This window comes from Herpailurus yagouaroundi, unplaced genomic scaffold (assembly GCF_014898765.1).
Source record: "Herpailurus yagouaroundi ecotype Mexico unplaced genomic scaffold, PumYag 28, whole genome shotgun sequence".
Taxonomy (NCBI): Eukaryota; Metazoa; Chordata; class Mammalia; order Carnivora; family Felidae; genus Herpailurus; species Herpailurus yagouaroundi.
In genome coordinates, this window is record NW_024412376.1 from 166909357 (window position 1) to 166918472 (window position 9116).

At 41.5% G+C, this 9116-nt stretch overlaps 1 protein-coding gene and 1 long non-coding RNA gene across 9 annotated transcripts in view; one reads left to right on the forward strand and one right to left on the reverse strand.

The window, feature by feature from the left end:
* The window catches only part of GRK4 (G protein-coupled receptor kinase 4), a 103507-nt gene that overhangs the window by 9533 nt on the left and 84858 nt on the right, over positions 1-9116 (reverse strand). The window lies entirely within an intron of this gene.
* LOC121039128 (uncharacterized) overlaps positions 9001-9116 on the forward strand; it is a 3226-nt gene continuing 3110 nt past the window's right edge. Inside the window, exon 1 of the long non-coding RNA XR_005794650.1 lies at positions 9001-9073. This is a non-coding gene — a long non-coding RNA (uncharacterized LOC121039128). The remainder of the gene's footprint in view (positions 9074-9116) is intronic.

Below are 9116 nucleotides of genomic sequence, written 5' to 3' on the forward strand. Positions count from 1 at the left end.
GGCTGGTGGGCACAGATTCTGGAGCCACGCGGCCCAGACGGGAGTCCCAGCTCTGCCACTTATTAGCATGTCTCAGTTTCCTGCTTTCATACAGAAAGATTTCCTCAATAAGGCAGCTTTTATGTATTTTGGTTTAAGTACAATACTGGCACGTCGTAAAATTTTAAGTAACCTTTCTTACTTTTCTTTTAAAAAGTGATTTTTTTTAACTGGGGCATGAAAAGCAAAACTGCTGACAAACTGTGTTTGAGAACACGGCCTGTTGTGCAGACCGCGGGGAAGCCGGTGCACACACACCTTCCTAACGGGCACACAGACCAGCATAGATGGACAGCCCCCTCACAAAGAATTTGGCAACGTCTGTACAACTGCATGTGAACCCATCCTTCAGCCTCACATCCCCCAGGAGTCTATCCCAAGGACACGCTAGATAAGGCAGGAAATGGCACGTGGACAAATTTATGCAGTAGAAATAGCAGAAGACGGGGAACAGCCTGCTGTCCGCCAGTGTGCACCGGGCAGATCCTGCTGGTCCCTCCACAGGCAGGCGGACAAGCGGGTAAGCAAGGTCTCTATTTGGTGTTGTAGAGTGGTCCATGTTACATATTAAAGAAGCAAAGTGGGGGCGCCTGGGGGACTCAGTTGGCTGAGCATCCGACTTTTGTTCAGGTCATTATTTTGCGGGTGCGTGAGTTCAAGGCCTGCACCAGGCTCACTGCTGTCAGCCTGTCAGGGAAAAGCCCACTTTGGATCCTCTGTCCCCCTCTCTCTGCCCCTCCCCCGCTACCACTCTGCCAAAAATAAATATTTTTTAAAAGGAAAGAAAGAAAGAAAGACAGACAGACAGACAGAAAGAAAGAAAGGAGAGGGAAATACTCTAATCATATTAATGTCATTAGGAACTAATATTTTCAGCATTAGGATTAAAAAACCCAAATGTGAGGGGCGCCTGGGTGGCGCAGTCGGTTAAGCGTCCGACATCAGCCAGGTCACGATCTCGCGGTCCGTGAGTTCAAGCCCCGCGTCAGGCTCTAGGCTGATGGCTCGGAGCCTGGAGCCTGTTTCCGATCCTGTGTCTCCCTCTCTCTCTGCCCCTCCCCCGTTCATGCTGTCTCTCTCTGTCCCAAAAATAAATAAAAAATGTTGAAAAAAAAATAAAAAAAAAAATAAAAACCCCAAATGTGAAACAAAGAAGTTAAATGAGAATTGGAAATATCAACACGAATTCATGATGAATATTTTCTTTTAAAACAACGTTTTAAAAAAGTTTTTTTAATGTTTATTTTATTTCTGAGGGAGAGAGAGAGACACACACACACAGAATCAGAAGCAGGCTCCAGGCTCTGAGCTGTCGGCACACAGCCCGATGCGGGGCTCAAACTCAGGAGCCGTGAGATCATGACCTGAGCCGAAGTTGGATGCTTAACCGACTGAGCCACCGAGGCGCCTCTAAAACAATGTTTCCAAGAACAATGTTTTCTAGGAAGAATGACCATCATGGCATCAAAGAACATCTTAGCACCCACACTGTGCTCTCACAGAGCTGCTTTCCACACAGAGGACCAGGGCCCTTCAGAGAAACAGTTGATTCCAGGCCTTGGTCAGCACACGTGCAAGGTAATCCTAGAACATCTTTAATAAGAAACAATAACAGAAAACAAGGAAGTTATTAAAGGCTACTGGGCATCCACTGGCTGAAGATGGGACAAAAAACATCAAAAACATCAAAAAGAATAATTACTCGAATGGATGAAACCATATCAACATGTTAAAATCCATACGTTCATAATGATACCAAAACAGAACAAAAACCTCATGAGCATCTTGGAGAATGATAGAGAACTAACACAGTACTCTGAAAAGTGGAAATAAAAGACGTGTTCAAGTATTTCACCCGCTTTTCCTGAACAAACAGGTAAACGACGTTCCTTTTTACAGATGAATCTCAACAGGTAAGTGCCAAAGGAGTGACGGAATTAGAATAGCACCATTGTACAATCCTGGAGAAATGATGGGTCTTGATGTCGATCATTAAGCCGTTAAGTGAAACGCCGGTGGGGAACGAATAATGGACGGATCAGGCTGACAAAGCATCTGAGAGCACTCATCAATCTGAACACCATAAAAAGAGAGACGCTCAGGCATCATATGCCTCCTGATGTAGTACAACAGGAGTTACACACACAGTGTGCTCACCAAAAATCAAATCTGGACCTATTGCAGCCTCCAGATCTAACTACTGGCTTCCAGGGAAAGTAGGGCAGTAGGAAACATGTTAAATCCAGCCAAGTCCAGAACACAGGAAATTCTACGGGACAAATGTCTGTGTACTCGTGTGGCAGGGCGGCCATAACCCAAGTGCCACAGGCTGGGGGCCTTCGGCAAGATATTTACTTCCTCACAGCCCTGGAGCCTGGAGTCCCAGACCAAGAGCCCGAGGGCGGGCGGCCTCTCCGCTCGGGGTGTAGAGGACCGCTCTTGCCCTGTGTCTTGACAGCGTCCCCCACCCCATGCATGCGTGTCTTAACCCCTCCTCTTGCAGGAACACTAGTCAGATTCAATCAGGACTTTCCCCAGCGGCTTCCGGCAACTCTAATCACATCTTTAAAGACCTTAACTCCATTGAGCTGCGAACAACACGACCTTGAACTACGCGGGCGCACTCATGTGTGTGGTTTTCTAAATATAGGACAGGGCTATGAACGTATTTTCCTTAGGATTTTCTTAACATTTTTTTCTCTGGCTTACCTCATTGTAAGAATACAGTATATAATATTATGACATATAAAATATGTGTTAATTGACTATTCATGTTATTAGTAAGGCATCTGGCCAACAGTCGGCTATTAGTAGTTAACTGTTATTGTTTTTGTTGTTGTTTTTAAGTAGGCTCCACGCAACATGGGGCTCGAACTCACGACCCTGAGAGCAAGACCTGAGCTGAAATCAAGAGTTGGTCACTCAACCAACTGAGCCACCCAGGTGCCCCAGTAGTTAAGTTTTGAGGAGGGTGAAAAATGATCTGAGGATTTTTGACTGCGTGGGAGTTGGTGCCCCTAATCCCCATGTTGTTCAAAGGTCCACTACATAGTCACGCTCTGAGATACTGTGGGTTAGGGCTACACAACATGAATTTTAGAGGGACACAATTTGGTCCATAACACCTGGTTTCACAAACAAATAAATGACAGAAATAAGCAGGGAGAAGAAACCTATGAAGTTAAAAAAAAAAAAAAACAACTCAACCAGATATCAACCAAATGTAATGTGAACTTCATGCTATATTCAACACACAACTATAAAAACATTTATGAAATAATGAAGGAAGATTTAAAACTGATGGTATATTAGGTGATATTAAGGAATTGATAAATACTTTTGAATGTAATAATAGTATTGGGTTTATGTTTTAAAAAATAGCATTCTTACCTTTGATATATATTTTAGAGATAGAAGAATATGATGTTTAGGACTTTCTTTAAAATCACTGTCAATGATAAAATGCTACCGGTTTTTACAAAAATTCACTACTTATCTTGCTATTTAGGAATATGCCTATTTCATAAAACCGAGGTCTCTGCTATAGAAAACATAGGAATGATACGGTTTTCTTTTTTATGTCAGCTACCAGCTACATTTCACAAACCAAGTCCCTCTTAATTTCTAAGTTTTCAAAAAAGAGCGTTGACATATTTAGGATGGACAAATGGTAAATATACCTTACAACCTGGAACAGATGATAGTTAGCATTTTTTAAATTTAAATTTTATTGTAATTCCAGCACAGGTAACATAGGGTTATATTCGTGTCAGGTGTACAATATACTGATTCAACAATTGTATATATTACTCGGTGCTCGTCAAGATAAGTGCACTCCTTAATTCTCATCACCCATTTCAACCATCCCCACCCCCGTCTCCCTTCTGGTAACCATCAGTTTGTTTTCTGTACTTAAGAGCCTATCTTTGGGTTTCTCTCTTTATTTTCCCTTTATTCATTGCTTTTGTTTCTTAAATTCCACATATGAATGAAATCATATTGTATTTGTCTTTCTCTGACTTATTTTGCTTAGCATAATACTCTTGAGATCCATCCATGTCGTTGCAAATGGCAAGATTTCATTCTTTTTTATGGATGAATAGTATTCCATTGTATGTATATACCACGTTTCCTTTATCCATTCATCAGTCGGTGGACATGGGCTGCTTTAATAATTTGGCTATTGTAAATAATGCTGCAATCAACATAGGGGTTTCAAATTAGTTTTTTTTTTTTTATTCTTTGGGTAAATATCCATAGTGCAATCATAGGGTAGTTCTATTTTTAATTTTTTGAGGAACCTCCACACTGTTTTCCAGAGTAGCTACACCCGTTTTGCATTCCCACCAACAGTGCACAAGGGTTCCTTTTCCTTCACATCCTCTCCAACACTTGCTGTCCCTTGTCTTTTTGATAATAGCCATTGTTGTGACAGGCATGAGGTGATAGCTCTTTGTGATTCTGATTTGCATTTTAATATAGGACAGTGATGAGGGTGATGAGGGATGTTGAGCATCTTTTCATGTGTCTGCTGGCCATCTGGATGTCTTCTTTGGAAAAGTGTCCATTCATGTCTTCTGCCCATTTTTAATTGGATTATTTGTCTGTTGGGTGTTGAGTTTTGTTTTGTTTTGTTTTTTTGTGGTCCAAAGGGATGTTCCTCTAACTCATAATTTGGACCAAAATCGACCAGAGACATAATTAGTCCCAGAAAAGATAACCAATATCAGAACTTTAAAAATTGAAGAAAAAGAGAATTGATGTGAAAATATATCTTTCAATAATAAAGACTAAAAAGAGTAGACACAGAATCAGGAAATTCCAGTATCCACAACAGAGAACAGAAAAGAACTTTCACCAATACAGGTCTTATGTCATGATAATGTAAACAACATTTTGGAATGTACAATTCAAGAAATTTTTTTGTAAAAGTATATGAAGTCATATGTACCCACCAACAACAGACACATTTTTATCACCCTTGGGTCCAAGAGACATTGTAATGGGAAAGAGACATGTACATAACTGTGTGATTACTTCAAGTCTGAGATAACAACAAAGATTTTGTACAGATGTAGAAGACAAGGAAGGACACTTGAAACCATTAGTATTCATATCAGTGACATGAACTAGGAATTCATACACTTGGGATCCCCATCAAGGAAGAGGCACCTGGAAAGTCAAAGCCACATTCATAACAATGAAAAGATTTCTGTCCCGCCTGAATTTTCATGAACAAAATACATGAAGTGTTTTGAAGTATTCTGAAGTTTTCCCAAAATTGTGTCAATTCAGGATCATCTCCATTGCAATTGGCTCACATTTTAAATAAGTTTTTAAGGGAATTTAAATGCTTTCCCACAGTGTGTCTGTGCTCACAGATTCCTAGGATACCTGAAGTCTTTTCCCTGGTGCTTAAGTTCATAGGATTTCATGTCACTGTGCTTTCATGTGTGTCCTCGAAGGGAAGAGGGACAAGTGAAGGCTTTCCCACAGAGCAGTCATTCACAAGGTTCTCCCCACCAAGGGTCATCACACATACTTGCAAGTCTGTGGGACACTGGAAGGTCTCACCAGAGTCCTCACATACAAAGGGTTACTGTCCACTGTGCACCCTCTTGTGTTCTTGAAGGGAGCAGTGGCTTGTGGCTTGTGATGGTCTCTCCCCAGGGTATTTCTTCATATGCACTCAAAGAGATGAGGAAAATTTGTATGCCTTTCCACACTCCTTACATTCATAGGGTTTAATCACGCTGTGCATTTTCAAATGACCTTGAAAACTTTGCGGCTGACTGAAAGCTTTCCCACACCCCATACATTCAAAAGGTCTCTCCCCAGTGTGTGCCCACATGGTGCTTGCAGGAGTGATGGTCACCTGAAGGCTTTTTGGGTGTTGAGTTTTATAACTTCTTTATATATTTTGGATATTAACCCTTTATGGGATATGTTATTTCCAAATATCTTCTCCCATTCAGTAGGTTGTCTTCTTGTTTTGCCGTTTCCTTCGCTGGGCAGAAGCTTTTTACTTTGATGTAGTCCTAATACTTTATTTTTCCTTTTGTTTCCCTTGCCTCAGGAAACATATCTACAAAAATATTGTTATGGCTAGTGTCAGAGAAATTACTGCCTGTGCTGTCTTCTACAATTTTTATGGCTTCAGGTCTCACATTTAGGTCTTTAATCCCTTTTTAGTTTATTTTTGTGTATGGTATAAGAAAGTGGTCCAGTTTCATTCTTTTGCATGTAGCTGTCCAGTTTTCCTAACACCATTTGTTGGAGAGACTGTCTTTTCCCCACTGTATATTCTTGCCTCCTTGGTCATAGATTAATTGGCCATATAATTATGGGTTTATTTCTGGATTTTCTATTCTGTTTTATTGATCTATGTGTATATTCTTGTGCAAGTATCATACTGTTTTGATTACTACAGCTTTGTGGTATATTGGCTATTTGAGGTCTTTGTGGTTCCATATAAATTTTAGGATTGTTTGTTCTAGTTCTGTGAAAAATTCTGTTGGTATTTTGATAGGGATTGCATTAAATCTGTAGATTGTTTGGGGTAGTACCGACATTTTAACAATATTGGTTCTTCCAATCCATGAGCATGGTATATCTTTCCATCTGTTTGTATCGTCTTCAGTTTCTTTCATCAATGTTTTAAAATTTTCAGAGTACAGGCCTTTCACCTCCTTGGTTAAGCTTATTCCTAGGTATTTTATTTTTTTTTTGGTGTAATTATAAATGGATTGCTTTATTAATTTCACTGCTGCTTAATTATTGGTGTATAGAAATACAATGGATTTTTATACATTGATTTTGTATACTGCCACTTTAGTGATATATCAGTTCTAGCAGTTTTTTGGTGGAGTCTTTCAGGTTTCTACATGTAGTGTCCTGTCATCTGCAAGTAGTGAAAGTTTGACTTCCTTGCTGATTTGGATGCCCTTTTATTCCTTTTTCTTGTCTGATTGCTGTGGCTAGGACTTCCAGTGCCATGTTGAATAAAAGTGGTGAGAGTGGACATCCTTGTCTTGTTCCTGACTTTAGGGGGAAAGCTCTCAGTTTTCCCCCATTGAGGATGATATTAGCTGTGGGTTTTTCATACATGGCCTTTATTATATTGAGGTGTGTTCCTTCTAAACCTACTGTGTGAGGGCTTTTATCATGAATGGATATTGTACTTTGTCAAATGCTTTTTCTGCATCTATTGAAAAGAACATGTGGTTTCATCCTTTCTCTTATTGATGTGATACATTACAATTGATTGATTTGCAAACACTGAACCACCCTTGCACCCCAGGAATAAATCCCACTTGACTGTGGTAAGTGATTTTTTTAAGGTATTGTTGGATTTGGTATGCTGGTATTTTGTTGAGGATTTCTGCAACCATGTTCAGAGATATTTGCCTGTAGTTCTCTTTATAATCATCTCTTTTTTTAAACCTAATTTCACCACAAATGTCAAGTTCTGCTTTACAGACAAGAACAGAAGCCCTAACAAGCTGTCTAGATGGGAAATGAAAGAGTTACTCTTATGTTCTATGGTTTCTGGTGGAAATTAGTTCTTGGGAATTGTAACTACATGATACTAAAAATCCTAAAATCAATCACATTCATAAGTCATAAAGTATAGCTAGGATTACATTTTAAAAATTAAAAGAATAGGAAAACAGAAGAAAAGATTTAAAGTCTCCTGAAATCGGAGCACCTGGGTGGCTCAGTCAGTTAAGCGTCCAACTCTCAATTGCAGCTCAGGTGATGATCTCATGGTTTGTAAGATCGAGCCCTGTGTCAGGCTCTATTCCGACAGCACAAAGCCTGCTTGGGAGTCTCTGTCTCCCTCTCTCTCTCTCTGCCCTTCCCCATCATGCACGTGCATGTGCACATATATGCCCTCCCTCTCTCTGTCTCTCAGAATAAATAAACATTTTTTTAATCTCCTGAAATCAAGAAAAGCAAAACAAAGTTCTGGAGAATATTCCTTTCCATTCTTAACAGGAATGTGACCAGGTGCACAGCATCAAAAGAACAAATAACAGTAAGGACTACAGACATGATGCTGGGCTCCTGCTTCGGGGCAGGGTGGTGAAGGTCAGGGCGGCCCAGGCTACTACCAGCCACAACTGCAGAGCCTAACAAATCACACAAGCCGTTCTCCAAGGGTGTCCACGAGCCACGACGGTGACTGTATCGGATGGACGGGACGCCCGTGCAGAGAACCACACAGAGGTGAGCTGCCAAGGGGCACCAGCGTTTCTCAGAAGCATTGCAAATCCTGGTCAGAGCAAGGCTGCTCACTGGCAGTGGGGGCTGAAAGACCAGATCTAGGCCGGCTGACTAGTGACTATGTCCACGACATGGCCGCAGAAAGAAGTTCCTGCTCAAACCTCAGAACACGCCTCCTCCCCTTAAGTAACTTACTGATTGATGCGTTCTTCCGAAGTCTGAGGTGGGAGGAAGGGTAGTGTGAGAGGCGTGGAAAGTGTGAGTAGAAGAGGGAGGGCTTCTCTCAGGTAGGGGCCAGAGGCAGGAGCCCTCAACCCTGTCCAGGCTTAGAATGACCTGGGAGCATTTTACCCCTCCCCAAACCAATTAATCAGAGTCTCTGGGGATGGTGTTTGGTGCTAGGTATTTATAGCACAGCAAGGCAGACAGCCAATGGTTAATAGGTGACCAGTGAGAAACGTTCTGTATACACTGAGGCCAAACATGTTAGAGATCCTCAGACCCAGTGGTTCTTAAATTTCAGGTGCATCAGAATCTCTTGGAAGACTTGTTCAAACACAGATTGCTGAGCCCCACCCCCAGAGTTTCTGATTCAGTGGGTCTGTAACCACCAGGCCCAACATTTGCATCTTTAACAAGATCCAGCTGATGCTGATAATTGCTGATCTGGGACCACACTTTAGCAGCCAATCGGCTGAGTCCACGACCCTTCCCCAGCCAATCGGCTAAGGCCATGATCCCTATAAAACCTTTTGTGCTTTTGACCCTCGCTCTCTGTCTCCGGTATCTCACCGCTGCGTCCGTGCAGGTAGGAGATTGAGCTCCAGCTAGCTCGAATAAAGGCTCTTTGC